This window comes from Lactuca sativa, chromosome 3 (genome assembly GCF_002870075.4).
Source record: "Lactuca sativa cultivar Salinas chromosome 3, Lsat_Salinas_v11, whole genome shotgun sequence".
Taxonomy (NCBI): Eukaryota; Viridiplantae; Streptophyta; class Magnoliopsida; order Asterales; family Asteraceae; genus Lactuca; species Lactuca sativa.
This window is the reverse complement of record NC_056625.2, coordinates 46,673,278-46,694,946: the sequence shown is the minus strand read 5'-3', so window position 1 is coordinate 46,694,946 and position 21,669 is coordinate 46,673,278. Positions and strand designations below refer to the sequence as shown.

Below are 21,669 nucleotides of genomic sequence, written 5' to 3'. Positions count from 1 at the left end.
AGAATTTTCCTACTACATCCTTCCCCTCTATTATCGGTCCAACGGGTTGTCCATATTCATTACATATAATGACCTCACGTTGATTAACATTTCGTGTGTGAACGGCATGTAACATTGTTGGTCCTCTTTTCTTGGGTGTAGAAATTACTACATTCCAACATAGAATTATATATATATATATATATATATATATATATATATATATATATATATATATATATATATAATTTATGACAAACCAAAAGCATCATCAAGTAGTGAAGTTGAACCTGTTTCCTTTTCTAATTGGGGTTCTTCTAATTGTTCTTCAAAAAGTACATCATCCTCATTTCCCAAATCGTCATCGCTATCATCAACTTCAATCTCATTTTCAATATTTGCATATTTCAAATGGTCCATGTCTTCATGGTCATCATTTTGATCAACATCATCTTCTAATTAATGAGTAAATATAATAGCAATAATAAATAGCAATTACAAAAAAATATAACAAAAAATGAAATATTCATTAAACTAAACGAAAGTACCTTCACATTGCGCAAGACGTCCTTCATTAACATTATCTTTCAAACCAAATTGCTCCATATCAGCTGCAATAACATCAAAAATCGTAGAAACATAAATTATATAACATGTAGTTTTATGTGGTGACTTTGTTATTTCTCATTAATTAAATAAACATTTAGATTGACAAGATACTACCTTGAGATATCTCATCATCCTCATCCTCATCAACAAGAGTCAATTGTCTCTTTGCTCCACTTATGATACAATTATGCTTTTCCGCATTTTGTTTGAATACCTCTCTTTCCCTTTGCGGTCCTATTCCTCAAGATTAAGTCACCCATACTAGTCTTTGATCTAGATTGTTTTTCTTTTGTTGCATTCGAAACCAATGGATACTTATTCGAGACATTTGGAGCAATCACCCGACGTTGCCTTGTTAAATTAGCAAGTCTATTCATGGACATTGGTGCAATATATTGTGGACGATGTTGCTGTAACAAATTTACTTTTAATTATTAAATATCAACATCAAAATAAAACAATTACATATTTGCTAATATGATTACCTTTTTGGATACTTGAACACTTCTAGCAACTTCGTGGTAATCTCCATCATTATCATCACCCAAATCAGGAATATAGTCTGAATCTCTAGCACCGATATACGTTGGTTTCACTTGTTTTTTCTTTGGTTTTTGACTTTCTACCAAACTTGTCAAAGAATTTTCAATGCTTTTAACTCCCAAATCTTTTAGTCTTGCTTGGTTTTCTTTTATCCTCAAAAGTCTATTCTTCTCATAATCATTCATTTCTTTTTGTGCACTTTGATCTTGCTTGTTTTGTTTTCCCATTATCGGCCTGCTCAAAAGTGACATTATCAATTTAAGTTCAAAATACATAATAATAGCATTGTAGTATCACTTACATGTAATTTTTTCCTACAATCATAAAATTAAATAAAAAAAGAAACAAGAACCTGACAAATAAGGCACAATGTAACTCCGGTACTTACGATTAAACTGAATCGAAAGGAACCTGCAAAACAACCACACATGCACCTCTAATTTAAAATCTAAAAAAAGGTAAAAATAAAAAACATGAAAAATATTCCACAAAGATAAACATCACATTATAAAATAAAATATATCAAATATAGAAAAAAAAACTTTGTTTTTCAGTTACCTTCAAAACTAAACTTTCACAAAGTAGTGACTTATTATCACTTGCTTATTATTCAATGCATAAAATGACATGAAATAATTTAGGTAAACACAAAAAGTTTAAAGCATTAAACTATCTTATTACAAAAATGTAAAAGAAAAGTAAATATTAATATTATTGTCAGTATCTCAATGAGCCTCGTCTTCTTCTGCTTCCATGCAATCCCATAATGTATCGTCATAATCAGAACTTCATAGTTGCACTTGGGTATAAGCCTTCTACAGATACAAATTCTAACCGAACTCAAGAACTTCATAGTTGCACTTGGGTATAAGTCCCATATATGCTATAATGTTCTACTCCCTGTTTTAGTATTATGGTGTTTGGTATTGATTTATGGAGGGGCTGTTAGTACTTATAACTTGAAAGCAGGGATTATTTTTGCGAATTTGTGTAGGGGTTGTTTGGTATTTTTCTATTATAAATCAAGGTAAATAAATATCATATGTTCTGTATGTACCTTTCTTTCAAATATGATCATGTTTAACATGTATACGCATGGTAAATCATCAAACAAACAACTTTGAATCAATTAGCTATGCTCTGAAGCAAAAATCTACTGAATTATATCAAGTAGAAGAGTAATTTCAGAAAGAAAAAAAAGGTACAGGGTCATACTTGGTTTGGGTAGACAGACTTAAGCAAGAAGCTTTGATAAAATTGACAATTAGATGAGGGTATTCCGCCTCCTGGCACCTGTGGAAGATTAACCGAGAGTAGAGAAAATATTTAGCAACTTAAATCGGAGAGACGAAATAGCTTGGAATCGATTAGGTTAAATGAAATTTCAATTAGCTATTATCACTTGCCTTGAATAGAAAAGGTACGAAGATAACTAAGTCTTGGAGCCTTCAATGGTGTGAATTGAAACTTTGGAAACGAGATGAACAGTACCAATGAATGGCACTGTGAGCCTGCTACCTTCAATGGGAGTGATTGCCTAATTCTCGACTTAGGGTTGAGAGGAGTATGACGTCGATTGAAATATCAGATGTAATTGGGTATAGCGTGCTTTTAGTTGAAAAGTCAAATATTGGAAATTATATTGTATGATTTAGTTACAGGGAAATAAAAAAAAAATTAGCGGGAATTGAAATAAAAAGGTTATTTATTGAGAGGGAAAATGAAATTAAATAAGATATGTAAATCAAATTTTTTGAAAATAAATGTACGATAAATATATTTAAAGAAAATTTAAAGTTTATTTGATAATAATAATCAATATCTTGGATATTATATTTAAATTATATATAGAAGTGTTTTAATTAAATTTTGTTTATTTTATTTTATAATTTATATTTCAAAATTATAAAAGATGGACCTTTACCCTAAAAATTGCATTCATGTTTTAACAATACAACCTTTGTAATAAAAGTTGCAATTTTTAACAAAATTTGTAACCTTTTAGAAAAAAGTTACAGTGTTAAATATAATTTGCAACTTTATTAAAAAAAGTTACAATTTTTAATATAACTTGCAACTTTTATAAAAAAGGTTGCAATAAATCTTTTAATGCAACCTTTTTGTTGGACATGATCTTATTTATAATCAAATGCAACTATTGTTAAAAGGTTGCATCTAAAAGGTTGCATTAGACTCATTTTGTAGTAGTGATATATATATATATATATATGTGTGTGTGTGTGTGTGTACATATATACATACATACATATATGTATATATATGTATGTATATATATACATATATATATATATATATATATATATATATATATATATATATATGGGAAAAAGGAATATACATTATAGCCCCACCTAAGCTTAGGTACTAACCCTCTTGAAAATACATTGTTTTACTATATAAAGATTATGGTTAATGGATTAGGGTTTAGGCTTAGGGTTTAGAGTTTAGGGTTTAGTGTTTAGATTTATGGTTTAGGGTTTAGCTATAGTGTTTAGGGTTTAAATTTTGGGTTTAGGTTTAGGTTTAGGGTTTAGTAATGTTCACTTAGATGAAGTCATAAACGATAATTGAGGAAAGAAAACGGAGATGATAAAACGATAATGAAAGAAAGAAATGTTATGGAGAATGATATATTTACCAAGTGAAACCAAACCGGGTATATTTAGCATGTTAAAACGACATATTTTAAAGGTTTAGTACCTAAGCTTAGGTGGGGCTGTAATGTATATTCACTATCCCCTATATATATATATATATATATATATATATATATATATATATATATATATATATATATATAACGATCAAACAATGAATAAAAAATGATACATTCATCCACAAACTTGACTTGTAGAGCTATTTTATAAACACTATCACTACTAATACGTTCTACAAGAATTGTGCCTATTAAAATTTTTCTTTTCATTTTCTTATGACATCCTTCTTACATGTAAGAGTTTATATAGCATGTTTGGTGGTTAATGCTAAATTAATTACTTAGAAAAAATTTGAAAATTCATTTGAGAAAATGAAAAGACAAAGTAGCTTCAAATCAATATGGTGCTTAGAAATATAATCATTTGAGAATATAAAAAGACAAATGAGTTTCAAATCAATATGGTGCTTCGAAAAATGCTTCTATTATAAGATATATAGATATAAATATAGATATAGATAACTTTATAAGTAGAAGTAAAGATATTATTTTAATATTGAAAGTTAGTTTATTTATGATTACACTTTGGGTTTGATATTTTTTTAACCTTATTAACCAACTTATAATCATTATTATATGGAAATTGAAAAGTCATGGGAGTTTCAAAAGAATGTGGTGAATGGAAAAATAATTGGGAGTTTCAAATTGATGTGGTTAAAGGAAAAATTCTTCCTTTATAATATTATGTCATCATTCTTACATGTAAGAGTTTATATAGCATGTTTGGTGTTTAATGCTAAATTAATTACTTAGAAAACATTTGAAAAGTCATTTGAGAATATGAAAAGACAAAGTAGTTTCAAATCAATATGGTGCTTAGAAATAGAATCATTTGAGAATATAAAAAGACAAATAAGTTTCAAATCAATATGGTGCTTGGAGAAGTGCTTCTATTATAAGATATATAGATATAGATAACTTTATAAGTATAAGTAAAGATATTATTTTAATATTGAAAGTTAGTTTATTTATGATTACACTTTGGGTTTGATATTTTTTTTAACATTTTTAACCAACTTATAATCATTATTATAAAGAAATTGAAAAGTCATGTGAGTTTTAACTCGGAAGGTCCCTACTGTTAATTTTTGTCATGCGGTTGATCCATATCTTACCTAAAAAGACTTTTATGCCTTGATTTTTTTAATTTATCTAAATAAACACACCCCTAATCCCACCCCCTCACCTTACCTCACCTACCCCATCATTTTTTCCTCTTTAAATAATAGTCTTTTTAGATAAGACAGAGACCAAACGTGTAACAAAAATAACAGTAGGGACCAAACACGTAACAAAAACAAACCATAGGGACATTCTGAGTTAAAAAAATAAGTTAGGGACCAAGCACGCAAATACCCCAAACCATAGGGACCAATTATGTAATTTACTCTAACTATAAAAGTGTGAACTTGAACTTGATAGGGATTGAGCTTCCCTCAACAAAATCGAAGTGATAGTTAGGAACTCGAGTTCAAATTTTCTTTAAAATATCTATTGCAGTTATATTTGATTTGCAAGTTTAAATATCTCGAAAATATATTTATATAAATCATATTTAATGATACTTGATTTGATTGTTTAAGTATCACCAAAATATCTATAAAAATCATGTTTAAGGAAACAAATCTAATTAAAGCAAAAGTTATTCGATGCACACTGTCTTGCCTCCTTGTCATTATCGAGCTCAACAAATGGATTCGGCAGTTGCTTGAAGATGAAAAGCCTCGTTTTCCTATCATTAGGTTTGTAAACGTAAGAGTTTATATAGCATGTTTGGTGTTTAATGCTAAATTAATTACTTAGAAAACATGTAACATCCCAAAAATACAGTCTCAAAATTTCGTTTTAAAATAGTAATAAAACCATATTTATAAAAACTATATCATAAGTCATAACATAAATTCTCGAGTATTAGTTCAAAACATAATATCATTATCAGAGTCAAACATTCCCAGGCTAACTGACTATGGTGTGTGCACTGCAATCTTCCCGAGCTCCTCTTTTGAAAACTGAGTACCTGAAACCAAAATTGAAAACTGTAAGCACGAAGCTTAGTGAGCTCCCCCAATCTACCACATACCATGCAATAACATATAAAACACATATTGGGCATTGCTCACTGCGTCGGACCGAAGTCCGGAAACTGACTGGGACCTTGTCCCCTACATCGGACCGAAGTCCGGAAACTGACTGGGACCTTGTCCCCTGCATCGGACCGAAGTCCGGACTAACTGGGGCCTTGCCCCCTGCATCGGACCGAAGTCTGGGACTGACTGGGACCTTGTCCCCTGCATCGGACCGATGTCCGGACTAACTGGGGCCTTGCCCCCTGCATTGGACCGAAATCCAGAAACTAACTGAGCATAGCATAGCATAACATATCAACTAGCATAAACACATATACTGCATATTGCATCGGGCTATTGCCCGGAACACATAACACATAACACATAAATCCTGTCTGAGCCACGAAGGCATCAAACATACTAACTACTGCATCGGACCGAAGTCCGGAAACTACTGCTAACTAAACAGGCCGGCATTGTGGCCTTAGACCTGTTCCTACTGGAAGGAAACTCACCTGAACTGCTGAGCTCTACCGATAGTCCTCTAGCTGCTGATTGACAATCCCCCGAGCCGCTGCTCCTTCAGCTCTCCGAGCTACCAATATCAGTATGATACTTAGTCTGATAGTCCTCTAAAAGTCAACTAAGTCAACTCTGGTCAAAGTCAACCTTCCAGGTCAACCCTACTCGCCGAGTCCACCTAATGACTCGCCGAGTTCATATGCTCAGGGTCTTTCTATTCGCGACTCGACTCGCCGAGTCAGTCCATGACTCGCTGAGTCAACTATTCCTGAGTCCTGACCTGACCAACTCGCTGAGTCTCCACACAACTCACTAATCTGAGCCTTGACTCGAAGGGTTTGGGGTTTCGCGACTTGACTCGCCGAGTCCATGAACAGACTCGTCGAGTCCAAGGCAATCTTCAACAGACTCGCCAAGTTATTCATCCAACTCGTCGAGTTCGTCTCCATCTTCATACTACTCGCCGAGTCCACTCAAAGGACTCGCCGAGTCTATTCAGTCCTTAGTCCATGCAGTGGCTTTTCGAGCCAAACAGGGCTTCCAACTCATATATCCATACTTCTAAGGCCTATGCCCCACGTAAAGTGGCAAACTTTACGTGTAGATCAAAATATTTAGGCTTAAAACAATCCAAACTAGGGTTTAAGACAAAGAGGCTTCACTATCAACCCAAGAACAGATGCTTTATGACTTTCTAGGCCAAGATACGCTCAGATCTGAAGTAGCAACTTCAGATCTAGGCTTCTAACTCGAAATAGTTCTTAAGCATGGCATAAAATCCCCAAATCTCATAACAAAATAGATCTAGATGCAAAGAAGGGAAAAATGGCAGCTTAATACCTCAAAGAAGAACACAAACTGAAGTAGATCTCGGATCTACACCTCTCCTTTGAAGCAACCTTCTTGATATTCAATTTCCTTCCAAAATTTCCTTCCTCCAAAGCTATTTCTCTCAATGATGGAAGCTCCCACGAAATCTAGGGTTTACAGGTTCTCTAGGATGATATGGAGGCTGAGGGAGGGACATAACTCCCTTTAAATAGGATACAACTCCCAGAATTAGGGTTTTCCTCGCATAGACCAGACTCGCCGAGTCTCCTTGGCCGACTCGCCGAGTCGGTCACTTACTCCCCGACCCGGATCCCGCTCGGACTCGCCCAGTCCCTCCTTGGACTTGCCGAGTCGACCCCTAAACTTAGGGTTTTCTTTCCTTTCTTGGTCTTCAAAACTTTGGGTGTTACAACTCTCACCCACTTAAACTAAACTTCATCCTCGATGTTTGCTATGGCCAACTGCCCTGCGAACTGCCTCCAACTCTCTATCTGGGAAAACTAACACCCTCTTGTCCATCACTCCAGCCACTTACAATGCTGGTCACTACTGTTGGTACATACTGAATCCGTCTCTTCTCCATAATTTTCTTAACGTTACTTCCTCTGACTGGAAATTCTGTTACCCCTCATCCGCCTACCTGATGCACTGAGACCACCCTTGTCCAACTATTCTGCCAATATCTAAGTTACCGGACCCCCACCGGTCGCTACACTCCATCGCAATCTCCTAGTCGCTCCCAGCAACTTCGGAAGATACTTCGACTATCTATAACTGTTCTATCCATTCTGCCATCCATGCTGAATCGATGCTGCTGGAACCAGCCAGCTCATCTCTCACCTGATTACTCAACTCCTACTAACTCGAGCCTTTCATCCTGAAGAAAAGCTACCTGCCTAGCTATCCTTACATATCACTTATACTTGGCAGAAGGGCTCAACTGATCTTGCTGAGAGGGATTTGTCGTTTCCAAACCAACCAACTATACAGTCAGCACTTGCATTCCAACACAGATACTAATACTGTCCATAACTCTGAAACTATCCAAACACTGAACTGCCTGCAATACTGAACATGCCTGAAACTCTAAACTACCTGAAACACTGAGCTGCCCGAAACAATGAACTGACTGAAGCACTGAGCTACCTGATACACTGAACTGCCTGAAACACTGAACTGCCTGATATACTGAACTGCTTGAAACACTGAGTTCCAACTCACTTGTGGAGTCAAAGGACTCCTTACTTAGTCGCTCCCACGACTTCTGAACGAAATCTTTCTCTAGAACTAGTTTCCACTAGTTATCCTGTCATTGTGGCTCTAACAACCTCCCAATCCACCGATCAGGTCCTTACGTCACATCCTGACATCCTCAATTCCACGACTAACAATATGATGGCTCCCAGACTGACGGTAGCCCTTAACATACCCGAACCCCAACGGTCCACTGCTACTCTGATCTCATAATTGCGGTGACGATCTACTGACAAATCGCCGACTTAACCATAACTGAGCCATTTGGGAAATCCCGAATCTAACCCGTGGATTCCCATATCCTCACTACTACACCCGAACTGGTGGGTACTACTGCTTTCCCGCGTCCAACAACGCGCTCATGCTGCCTACCAATCTGATAAAGGCTACGGCTACGCTCGCGGACTTACAACTCTCTAATACTATCTTACTGCTAGTGAATGCTACGGCTATCCCCGCAGACTTACAACACTCTACTACTATCTACTGCTAGTGAATGCTACGGCTACCCCCGCAGACTTACAACACCACTACTACTATCTGACTGCTAGTAAATGCTACGGCTACCCCCGCAGACTTACAACACTATACTACTATCTATCTGCTGGTGAATGCTACGGCTACCCCCGCAGACTTACAACATCACTACTACTATCTGACTGCTAGTGAATGCTACGGCTACCCCCGCAGACTTACAACACTATTACTATTATCTAACTGCTGGTGAATGCTACAGCTACCCCCGCAGACTTACAACACCACTACTACTATTATCTGAGGACATCCTGACTATCCCTAGTCCTGCTAGTGATTCCTCATCCTGATTTCTCAAAACCAGCCCCCAGTCTTTGAATGCTACATCATCCTCGACATCTTATATCCTTGATATACTTAGCGCTTCGTCTAGGAACTCTTCGGATTGGTTCCCAAACCAACCGTCTACTAATCCGGATACAAGAAGCTATTGTTGGGAAGTTTCCAAACTCCCAACTCCTGAATCTACACAATCCTGCATGCTGACTCTGTCACTGCCTACTAATACGAAACATCTCTTGCTAACCGTTCTCAGGATCCTCATTCTGACTCACTTGAGCCCTACAGGTGGTCCTCCAATCCTGGATTCCCAACCAACTTCTAACCATCTCGATTACATGAACTAACTGCTGGGAAGGTCCTCGAACTCCCAATTCTGAACTTCTCAATCCATCAATCACTGTGCTACTATCATTTCTTCTCAGAGGTCGTGCACTCATTCTGGGTCTATGTGGCTCTTATCCTTGTATACTCGGAGGGTTCTCCCCCACTTGGATTCGGCTAGTTCCTTACTGCTCACTGGTCGAAAGGATTTCCAACCTTCCTTCCATTAAAAGAGCGATATGCTGTCCTCCGACGTTTACTCTTGCCAGCGCTCCAACTAACTCTTACCAGATCCGCACCCTTCTTGCTATCTGACTGAGCACCCTTCGATCCTTAACTGTATTTGCTTTAGGGACTACATCCTGAAATCCTACGTTTGGGGTGCACATCCCTAACCCACTTCCTCACTGACCGCTAGCTACTCCACTAAAAACTCTGGATTATCACTACTGAGAATATAACTGATCATTACCCGACTAACGCCTTCCGCAAGTAGTAAAGCACTATTGAATCTTACACATACATGTTACAGTCACCGCATCTGAAGCAACCTGATCTAGAGGGAACGACCTCCAATTCACCATTCTAATCCCATGGTATACAGATGGCATAAAACTCCGTCACAAGCAGGTAATATGATACCCCAATACATACACTTATAAATATCGCTGCAACAACATAACAATAATACCATGAATAATAATTGACAGGAAGGTAAAAAATACATACCTCCAACACCCGGCGCTGCTCGAACCCTAGCTGCAATCAACCAGTACATTCTGCTTCGAGCCGTGGGCGCCCTTGCCCGGCCCCGGCAACCGCTGGCGGTACTTGAAGTCTCAAGGGCAGGAGTTGGCACCTGCCCTGCTGAATACAAACTCGGACAATGGGCCTTCTTGTGGCCCCTCTGACTGCAATGGAAACATATCGGATCAAGTCCCTGGGCGATGGTAATAATACAATCCCTGCTAAAATGGCCAATATGGCCGCACTTGAAACATCCGGCATTGCCACCACTCCTACGCCTGCACGCACCCAGGTGCGTCCTACCGCACTTCCCGCATCGACTGCAACTCTAATAGTCCCTTGTCCTCAAATCCGACCCCTTGGGCCTCTTACCCGAACCTGTGGCTACCTGAGTCTCATCCGTTTTCCTCTTCCCTTCTGACTCCCTGCCCGTCTCTCGCTCCTGCGTTACCCTGTCGACACCGCCCGTCGACTGAACAACAGCTGTCTGATCCTAGAGCTTCGCAATCAACCTATCAGTGATCCTCATGACCATGTTAGGCAGATCCTCGCGAATGGCTCGCGTAACCTCCTCTACTATCCAATCATGCAAAGGTCTCTCTTGGAGACAGGGTGCCCCACTCACTCCTGTCCCCTGATGGTAAAAACTAGAAATGGGATCTCCTTTCCCGATGGATCCCTAAACTCCACAAGAATCGGGGCCTAGACGAGCCCCAATCTGTCCTGAAACCATCCCGGCCTTAAAGGCCTCAAGATGATTGTCCATGAGCTCCCCAATGGCCTCTCTAACTGAACCAAAAATCACTGGAGTCTGATCAACAATGTTGCGCGTGATCTCTGCAGAAATGAAGTTTCTCATCTGATCATCAAGCTGCCCGGCTCTAGAGCCTGAGCCAGATCCCTCCCCGGCACCTAAACTGCCAACTGATATCTCGCGCAATGTCACCATGCTGAAAATATAATAATTCCGGATCAATTTACACACTACTGCTGAGGGATCTCTCACACACTCTACTAGTTCCCTGGTTTTGCCTTGGCCCCTCTTGAATCGAGTACGGATCCTCTGCTTTCAGTAGTATGGGCCAATACTACCTTCCACATCTATCCGTACTTTCCTCAAGAGTTACCTCAACTCCACCAAGTTCCCTTTTCTCTACTACTGATCTCTGCTACTCTCATCCTAGGCTTGACCTAGGGAACCTCTGACTCTACTCAAACAGTCCTCAACCGCTGAAGGCCTCCTTGTAATGCTAATTAGTCATTACCTGAACACCATCACATGTAATGAGGCTCAGATAATCCTTCGAGTAAAAGACTTGTCCCTACAACGGTTAGACTCAAACGAGAGCTGCGCAATAGGGCCAAATCTAACACTCTGAGATTATTCAACCCCAATCGCATGTGATGTGACATATTCACCTAATGGCTAACTCTCATCACTCAGAGTCCCACAAAGCACAAAGCAAGCAACATTCGGATAAAGGAAACATACTCAGGAAAAACTATTCTCATAACAAGAGACTGTACTAGCATACAATGCTAAGCTCATACTATCAGGCATAACCTACACAGGCTATCCTACTACTGTCTACTCCTTACTATCATGAAATTCTTATCAAGCTGAAACACATAAAGCAGGCACATAAGGCATCATCCTAGATCCTTAGTCCTATTCTAGCATGCTGTTCTACTGAAACTGAAGCTGAAACTGAAACTGAAACTGAAACTGATACTGATAATCATAACGTAACTTGTATGGGTAATTTGGGAGTACTTACTTGAGCTCGGCTGATTGCATGCACCACACCCTTTTCTCTTACCAAAACTCATTTCTTTCTGAATTCTTTTGCTTTACTAAAACTGTTTTCTTTCTCAAAAAAAAAATTTCTTTTTTTTTTTTATAAAACTGTCTTTTCCTTTTGAAAACCTTTAAACCAATCCCTTAGTTTGAGTTCAGAAACGCCCGAGGGTATGTCCGAATTCCTCAAACCAAGGCTCTAATACCAACTTGTAACATCCCAAAAATACAGTCTGAAAATTTCGTTTTAAAATAGTAATAAAACTATATTATAAAAACTGTATCATAAGTCATAACATAAATTCTAGAGTATTAGTTCAAAACATAATATCATTATCAGAGTCAAACATTCCCAGGCTAACTGACTATGGTGTGTGCACTGCAATCTTCCCGAGCTCCTCTTTTGAAAACTGAGTACCTGAAACCAAAACTGAAAACCGTAAGCACGAAGCTTAGTGAGCTCCCCCAATCTACCACATACCATGCAATAACATATAAAACACATACTGGGCCTTGCCCACTGCATCGGACCGAAGTCCGGAAACTGACTGAGACCTTGTCCCCTGCATCGGACCGAAGTCCGGACTATCTAGGGCCTTGCCCCCTGCATCGGACCGAAGTTCGGAAACTGACTGGGACCTTGTCCCCTGCATCGGACCGAAGTCCGGACTAACTGGGGCCTTGCCCCCTACATCAGACCGAAGTCCGGAAACTGACTGGGACCTTGTCCCCTGCATCGGACCGAAGTCCGGACTAACTGGGGCCTTGCCCCCTACATCCGACCGAAATCCGAAAACTGACTGAACATAGCATAGCATAACATATCAACTAGCATAAACACATATACTGCATACTGCATCGGGCTGTTGCCCGAAACACATAACACATAACACATAACACATAAATCATGTCTGAGCCACGAAGGCATCGAACATACTAACTACTGCATCGGACCGAAGTCCGGAAACTACTGCTAACTGAACGGGCCGGCATTGTGGCCTTAGACCCGTTCCTACTGGAAGGAAACTCACCTGAACTGCTGAGCTCTGCCGATAGTCCTCTAGCTGCTGATCGACAATCCCCCGAGCCGCTGCTCCTTCAGCTCTCCGAGCTACCAATATCAGTATGATACTTAGTCTAATAGTCCTCTAAAAGTCAACTAAGTCAAGTCTGGTCAAAGTCAACCTTCCAGGTCAACCCTACTCGCCGAGTCCACCTAATGACTCGCCGAGTTCATATGCTCAGGGTCTTTCTATTCGCGACTCGACTCGCCGAGTCAGTCCATGACTCGCTAAGTCAACTATTCCCGAGTCCTGACCTGACCAACTCGCTGAGTCTCCACACAACTCACTAATCTGAGCCTTGACTCGAAGGGTTTGGGGTTTCGCGACTTGACTCGCCGAGTCCATGAACAGACTCGTCGAGTCCAAGTCAATCTTCAACAGACTCGCCGAGTTATTCATCCAACTCGTCGAGTTTGTCTCCATCTTCATACTACTCGCCGAGTCCACTCAAAGGACTCGCCGAGTCTATTCAGTCCTTAATCCATGCAGTGGCTTTTCGAGCCAAACAGGGCTTCTAACTCATAGATCCATACTTCTAAGGCCTATCCCCCACGTAAAGTGGCAAACTTTACGTGTAGATCAAGAGATCTAGGCTTAAAACAATCCAAACTAGGGTTTAAGACAAAGAGGCTTCACTATCAACCCAAGAACAGATGCTTTATGACTTTCTAGGCCAAGATACGCTCAGATCTGAAGTAGCAACTTCAGATCTAGGCTTCTAACTCGAAATAGTTCTTAAGCATGGCATAAAATCCCCAAATCTCATAACAAAATAGATCTAGATGCAAAGAAGGGAAAAATAGCAGCTTAATACCTCCAAGAAGAACACAAACTGAAGTAGATCTCGGATCGACACCTCTCCTTTGAAGCAACCTTCTTGATCTTCATTTTCCTTCCAAAATTTCCTTCCTCCAAAGCTATTTCTCTCAAATGATGGAAGCTCCCACGGAATCTAGGGTTTATAGGTTCTCTAGGATGATATAGAGGCTGAGGGAGGGACATAACTCCCTTTAAATAGGATACAACTCCCAGAATTAGGGTTTTCCTCGCACAAACCAGACTCGCCGAGTCTCCTTGGCCGACTCGCCGAGTCGGTCACTTACTCCCCGACCCGGATCCCGCTCGGACTCTCCGAGTCCCTCCTTGGACTCGCCGAGTCGACCCCTAAACTCAGGGTTTTCTTTCCTTTCTTGGTCTTCAAAACTTTGGGTGTTACAAAACATTTGAAAAGTCATTTAAGAATATGAAAAGACAAAGTAGTTTCAAATCAATATGGTGCTTAGAAATATAATCATTTGAGAATATAAAAAGACAAATAAGTTTCAAATCAATATGGTGCTTCGAGAAGTGCTTCTATTATAAGATATATAGATATAGATAACTTTATAAGTATAAGTAAATATATTATTTTAATATTGAAAGTTAGTTTATTTATGATTACACTTTGGGTTTGATATTTTTTTAATCTTATTAACCAACTTATAATCATTATTATAAAGAAATTGAAAAGTCATGGGAGTTTTAAATGAATGTGGTGAAAGGAAAAATAATTGGGAGTTTCAAATTGATGTGGTTAAAGGAAAAATGCTTCCTTTATAATATAGTATAATATGATGATATGATACGATATGATGATTGATGTAATACTATAATTAATTTGAACAATAGATAAAATAACACTTATTAAAATCAAATCATTTAATGGTCTCTGTTGAAAATTTATATGTGTATAAAATTAATTATTTCTCAATTATTATAATTAACTAATGTTATGATTTATCAAATTTCAAATATTTTTTACGATGTTTTAATTTTGTCATGATGAATATTTAAACTATCAACATTGTTTGTTATATAACATAATTTAATTTATAAATTTATATTATTATTATTATTATTATTATTATTATTATTATTATTATTGTTGTCGTTGTTGTTGTTGTTGTTATTGTTATTATTATTATTATTATTATTATTATTATTATAAGTCAAATTGAAAATAACTTAATTGAATTTTAGTTATTACAAAAAGTAGTTTTTGGATATCTTTTACTTAATAAAACTTTTAGATTTTTGGTTTTTTTGAATTTATCGTATTTAATATTTTTCATTTAACTATTTTGCAAAACATATATTGAAGTTTTTTACAACTTTATTTGATATTTTACTTTGGGTTCTAAATTTTACATTAAAATTTAAGTTTATTTGATATATATATATATATATATATATATATATATATATATATATATATATATATATATATATATATATATATATATAACACTATATTAAAGTCAACAAATTATGTATATCATAATGATAACTCGTTATAAGATAACAATTGTTACATTTAATTGATGTAATATTATAATTAATTTGAACAATAAATAAAATAAAATTTATTAAAATCAAATCATTTAATGGTCTCTATTCAAACTTTATTTGTGTATAAAATTAATTATTTCACAACTATTTTAATTAACTACTGATGTAACTTATCAGATTCAAATTATTTAACAATGTTTTAATTTTATCATGATGATTATTTAAATTATCAACCATTATTTTCAATATAATGTAATTTAATATAAAATTTTATTTTATTTATTATTATTATTATTACTATTATTATTATTATTATTATTATTATTATAAATTTAATTGAAAACAAATTAATTGAACTTTATTTATTATAAAAAATAGTTTTTGGACATTTTTAGTTAATTCGAGATTTAGCTTCTTTTACATTGATCGTATTTAATATTTTTCTTTTAACTATTTTACAAAATATACATTGATTTTTTAAACTTTATTTGATATTTTATTTTTTATATTATACACTATATTTGAAGTTTATTTGATATATTAATATACATTATGCATTTAACATTATATTGAAGCTAACAAATTAAGTATATCATATTGATAATTCAAGAAGACTTTCATTTATGACAATGTTTATACTTAACAACAAATTTAAGTTAATATATTAAGTATATTATGTGGAAATATGAAGAGTTGTTTATTCTGGATTATATGATAATATATATACATCTATTATAACTGCATAATCTCAATCGCTTGAATGACTTCTAATCGCAGGTTATACATAAATAGAATTAAATATAATATATGGTTTATTGTTATTTATAATTGTTGTTATTGTTAATTAATTTTTTAAAATTGATTTGCTTAATGTTTAATTTCTATCATTATAATTATTTAAAACAACAAACATTGTTTTTTCATTTTAAAGTTAACAATATAATTATTTATATAGAGTTATTTTTAACTATTGTTATTGTAATTTATTTTAAGCTACTTATTTGAAAACTTATAATGATTATAGAAAAATATCATTAGGAAATATTTTAGTTAAACTGAGATTACAATTTAGTTTTAGCATTTATCACTACAATTTATCACTTTTAACTATTTACAAAATATTCTTTGGTTTTTTAAGCGGAACTGGAATTTATATTTAAGTTGACATTGTAATGTTATATTTAGATTAAAATTTTAAGTATTTTGTCCAAATTGTTCAAAAGTTGTAGTTTTAAATCGTTGATGGTTTACATACAACAACATATTAAATCTAATAAATTAAGTATGATATGTTAAAAGTTAATGACATAACTTTATAAGTAGAAGTAAACACATTATTTTAAAATTGAAATTTAGTATATTTATGATTTTACTTTAGGTTTGATATTTATTTAGCATTATTAACCAACTTATAATCATTATTAGAAAGACACTACAATTAATCACTTTTAACTATTTACAAAATATTATATGGGTTGTTTAAGTTAAACTAAAATTTATATTTAATTTGACCCTGTAATGTTTTCAAATTAATAATTTAAATATTTTATACAAATTGTTCCAAAATTGTGTCTTTAAAATGGTAATGGTTTACATCCAAAAATATATTAAAACTAATAAATTAAGTATAATATGTTAAAAGTTAAGAAAACATAACTTTATAAGTAGAAGTAAAGATATTATTTTAATATTGAAATTTAGTTTATATATGATTATACTTTAGGTTTGATATTTATTTAACCTTATTAACTAACTTTTTAATTATTTTTTGTCACACCCCCAAACCAGAACGGCGGAATCGTTCGAGGGCAGATGACTTCATGTTGTATCGAAACAGGTGAATACATAGTAAAGAAAGTAACACAACCATCATATATATAATTTGAAAGTTTACATTGTTGAAAGGTACTTGTTTCAAAAGAAATTACAATATGATGTCGAAATGAAATTAATTGAAAGGTACTTGAAAGGTACAGGTTTCAATGTTCGTAGAAAATCCCATATTTTCTACTACAGAATATGGTAGTTTAATTGTTCCAAAACTGTAATGCAATAGTGTTTTTCATGTCTAAAATAGTAAGTTTATGTATAAATTGGTAAGAAATTTGAAAAAACCCCGTAAATCAATGTGTTCTTAATACTCCATGTGAGTCTTATAACCATACTATTTGACCAGGATGCCTATAACAACGTTTTTCAGGCGTTGGAAAGTTATGACGTTTGTCACCCCAGGCCTGTCGGCCTAGCCATAGCTAACAGCTTAGGTGTGGGATTGTCAATCCCGTATAGATCCATACACAAGTATCACGTTCCCCCTACAAGGGATTATGGTGTATAATACAGGACTTAAAATACATAATCGAAAGTACGTGAAATGTCTCACAAAACTTAGTATAAAACAGATTTACGTATGAAAATGTCCACTTGTTCTTGTATATGAAAGTATCTCATTGATATAGTGTTTCTAGTATGTAGATATTCATGATTTTCTCGTAAACTATACCTATTATAGTTTTTCAAATTGTGTGTTTCATTTGTATAGTAAATTCTAGTGTAATGCGCACTTGTTATGTAAAGTATGGCATTTAAAGTGACATAAATGATCACATATACTTAAAGTATAAATAAGGTGTTTGATTCGTATATACATATATAAAAATGTTTTATTTCCAAAAGACAAGATGTTATCGAGAATATATATTGCATACGAAAGTTCCTAAGTAGTAGTTATGAATCACATATGATTCGCTTGATACAAGAGTATATAGTGAAACTTTATGTTACACACGATAATAACCGTGTGTTTACTTGTATCCCCCCCCCCCCCCTTAAAAGTGTATAAAAAGCATTGATAAAACATTTGAAAATGTAGTTTATAGGGGTATGAACTCACTTGATTGGTTGGAGAAAGCAAGAAGAAAATCGAGCAGAACTTCGGCTTGGAAGAGTTGATTTTTCTCGGGATTCTCGGGAATATCGGGAATCTCGGGAGTGTAGAATCTTCCTTTAGAACTTGAGTGTGAAAACCGGGGCTTCGGGAGGGCTTCAGGAGCTTAACCGCAGAGTTTCAGCACGAGAGATGGAAGAATGGAGCACCTAAACCCGACACCCCAAGAGTTCTATTTATAAGGTGGATCTTTGGGTGCCACGTCGTGGAAAAGGGTGTGCCATGCCGTGGAGAGCAAGTCTATCCTCTTCCTTTGATTGGACGCCCTCAGTCACTTGTTGGGCCGTGGCAAACTGTGCCACGTCGTGGCAAACCTGACAACCTCGGATTTTGGACCCCGAACTTGTAAAATCCGTAACTTTCGCGTACGAGCTCCGTTTTTGACGTTCTCTATATGCACGCGTAGCTAAAAATATACTCTACAACTCTTGTTTAGACTTCGACGGCTAATTTTGACTTTATTTTAATTATTTATTTTTAACGGGCCGGAACACGAAAAGTCCGTTAAAAATCCATAACTTCTTCATCCGATGTCCGTTTTCGTCAGACTTTTTGCTGTTGTGCTACTATTGTTGAGACCTTCAATTCTCATTTAGGTTGTTTCGGTCAAAAGTATCTCGATCTCTATTTCGAGTTTTTAGCTGTCTACTGTTATATCTGGATCTTGGAAAAATCATAACTTCCTCATACGAAGTCAGATTTGGACGTTCTTTTTATGTACGCTCACAGTTTAATGTTATCTACAACTTTCATTAAGATACTTCAGGCTAAAAACTATTGTATTGAAACTTCGCGTTTTTCGTTTAATCGCTGTTGCCGGTTTTGTCGAAACTCTTAGAATATAACTCGGATTTTAGTGTTCTTAGTATTCTACAAACCTTGACACAATATCTAACATAGTAGGTAATCTAATAGAGACTTTTGTATATTTTATTTTCGAAGTAAATTTCATTATTTCAAAAGTGGTTACAATACTTGACTTTTTAGGTCATTACATAGAGTCGAAATATCGGGTTGTCACATCATCCCCCTGTGAGAGGGAATTTCGTCCTGAAATTTAATGTAAGGTAATTATTTGTGGACTAGGGAAACAGATGCGGGTACTTGTATTTCATCTGATATTCGTGTTCCCAGGTGTATTCAGGTCCTCGCTTTGCATTCCAGCGGACCTTCACGATGAGGATGTGACTTTGTTTTGTTATTTTAATTTCCATATCCATGACTTCAATTGGTTCTTCTATAAAGTGGAGACTCTCGTTGATTTCGATCTCGTCTAAAGGGACGACAAGGGTCTCATCGGACAAACATTTCTTCAAGTTTGACACATGAAAGGTAGGGTGTACGTTATTGAGTTCCTGCGGTAGACGAAGTTTGTAGGCTACCGGGCCGATCCTTGCGAGGATCTCGAATGGTCCGATATACCTTGGGTTTAGTTTCCCACGTTTTCCGAAACGTATTAACCCTTTCCAGGGTGAGACCTTTAATAGCACTCGGTCCTCGACCTGAAATTCCATGGGCTTCCGTCTTTTGTCCGCATAACTCTTTTATCTGTCTCTTGAATCCTTCAGTCATTCCCGAATTTGGACAATCTTCTCAGTTGTTTCTCTTATGATTTTCGAGCCAGAGAGAGTGTTGTCAGTTACATGTCCCTTGGCTAGTTGTGTGTCACCTACTTCAGTCCAGCACAGTGGGGATCTGCACTTCCGTCCGTAGAGGGCTTCAAATGGAGCAACTTTAATGCTGGAGTGATAGCTATTGTTGTATGAAAATTCAACTAGTGGTAAATGGGTATCCTATGCTTTACCAAAATCGATTACACAAGCCCTTAGCATATCTTCCAAGGTTTGTATGGTCCTCTCACTTTGACCATCGGTTTGTGGATGGTAAGCAGTACTCATGTCGAGCCTCGTTCCTAGAGAATTTTGTAACGATTGCCAGAATCGCGAGGTGAACCTACTATCTCTGTCGGAGATAATGGATATTGGTACACCATGCAGTCGTACAATCTCTCGGATGTAAGTTCGAGTTAGCTTTTCCATCTTATCGGTTTCCTTTATGGGTAGGAAGTGTGCGGATTTTGTTAACCTATCGACGATTACCCAAATGGTGTCTAGCCCACCCGCTGTCTTGGTTAATTTGGTTATGAAATCCATGGTTATCCGTTCCCACTTCCACTCGGGTATTTCGGGTTGTTGTAGTAATCCTGATGGCTTTTGGTACTCTACCTTGACTTTGGCACAAGTCAGACACTTGCTCACATAGGCAACGATCTCTGCTTTCATGTTCGGCCACCAATATAGTTTCTTGAGGCCAAGATACATCTTGTCCGAACCTACATGCACAGAGTATCGAGTCTTATGCCTCATTCATGACCACGTCTCTGAATCCACCAACCTTCAGTGTCCAAATCCGATCCATAAAGTAACGAACTCTGTCACCCTTGACTTCAAGATTCTTATCCATTCCTCTTAGGACTTCACCTGCCATGTTCTCTGTTTTCAAGGCTTCCCTCTGAGCTTCCTTGATTTGCGTGGATAGGTGTGAATGGATCGTCATGGTTAAAGATTTTATTCGGCGGCCCGAGTATTCCTTCCGACTAAGAGGATCAGCTACCACATTCACTTTTCCTGGGTGATAACAAATTTCACATTCATAGTCATTCAATAGTTCAACCCATCGTCTCTGCCTCATGTTGAGTTCTTTTTGGTTGAGAATGATGGGTTTTGAGCATTCTAACACTTCCTAAGTGTACATGCAACCCTAATAACCTTGGATCTATGTTTGTCTAATTATCATGCAAAGTTGAATTTCCAAGGTTATATTCCTATCTAGCATACATGGGGAACAATTTTAACTTGAATGAAAGATAGAATAACTTACCTTGTTGTTGCTTGTGTTCCTTGAAACCTTGTGAGCCTAGCACCCCAAGTGTGATGCCTCAAATGCTTCACACAACACCAAATGCTCTTGGAAAGACTTTAGAGAGAATCCACACTTCTTGAAATTGGCCTAGCCCTCAAGTTTCTTATATGTCTTGTGTGTGTTACCAATTTGTGGAGAATGGGACCTTTATATAGTGTTGTGTCATGACTCTTCATTTTCATGAC

At 36.4% G+C, this 21,669-nt stretch overlaps 1 long non-coding RNA gene across 1 annotated transcript; it reads right to left on the bottom strand.

Moving 5' to 3' along the window:
• Positions 1-300: 300 nt before the first annotated feature.
• LOC111909054 (uncharacterized) lies at positions 301-975 on the bottom strand. Its single transcript, XR_008231205.1, has 3 exons — positions 703-975; positions 528-590; positions 301-434 (listed from the first exon to the last, which is right to left on the bottom strand). It is a non-coding gene; the product is annotated as an uncharacterized LOC111909054 (long non-coding RNA).
• Positions 976-21,669: the final 20,694 nt, after the last annotated feature.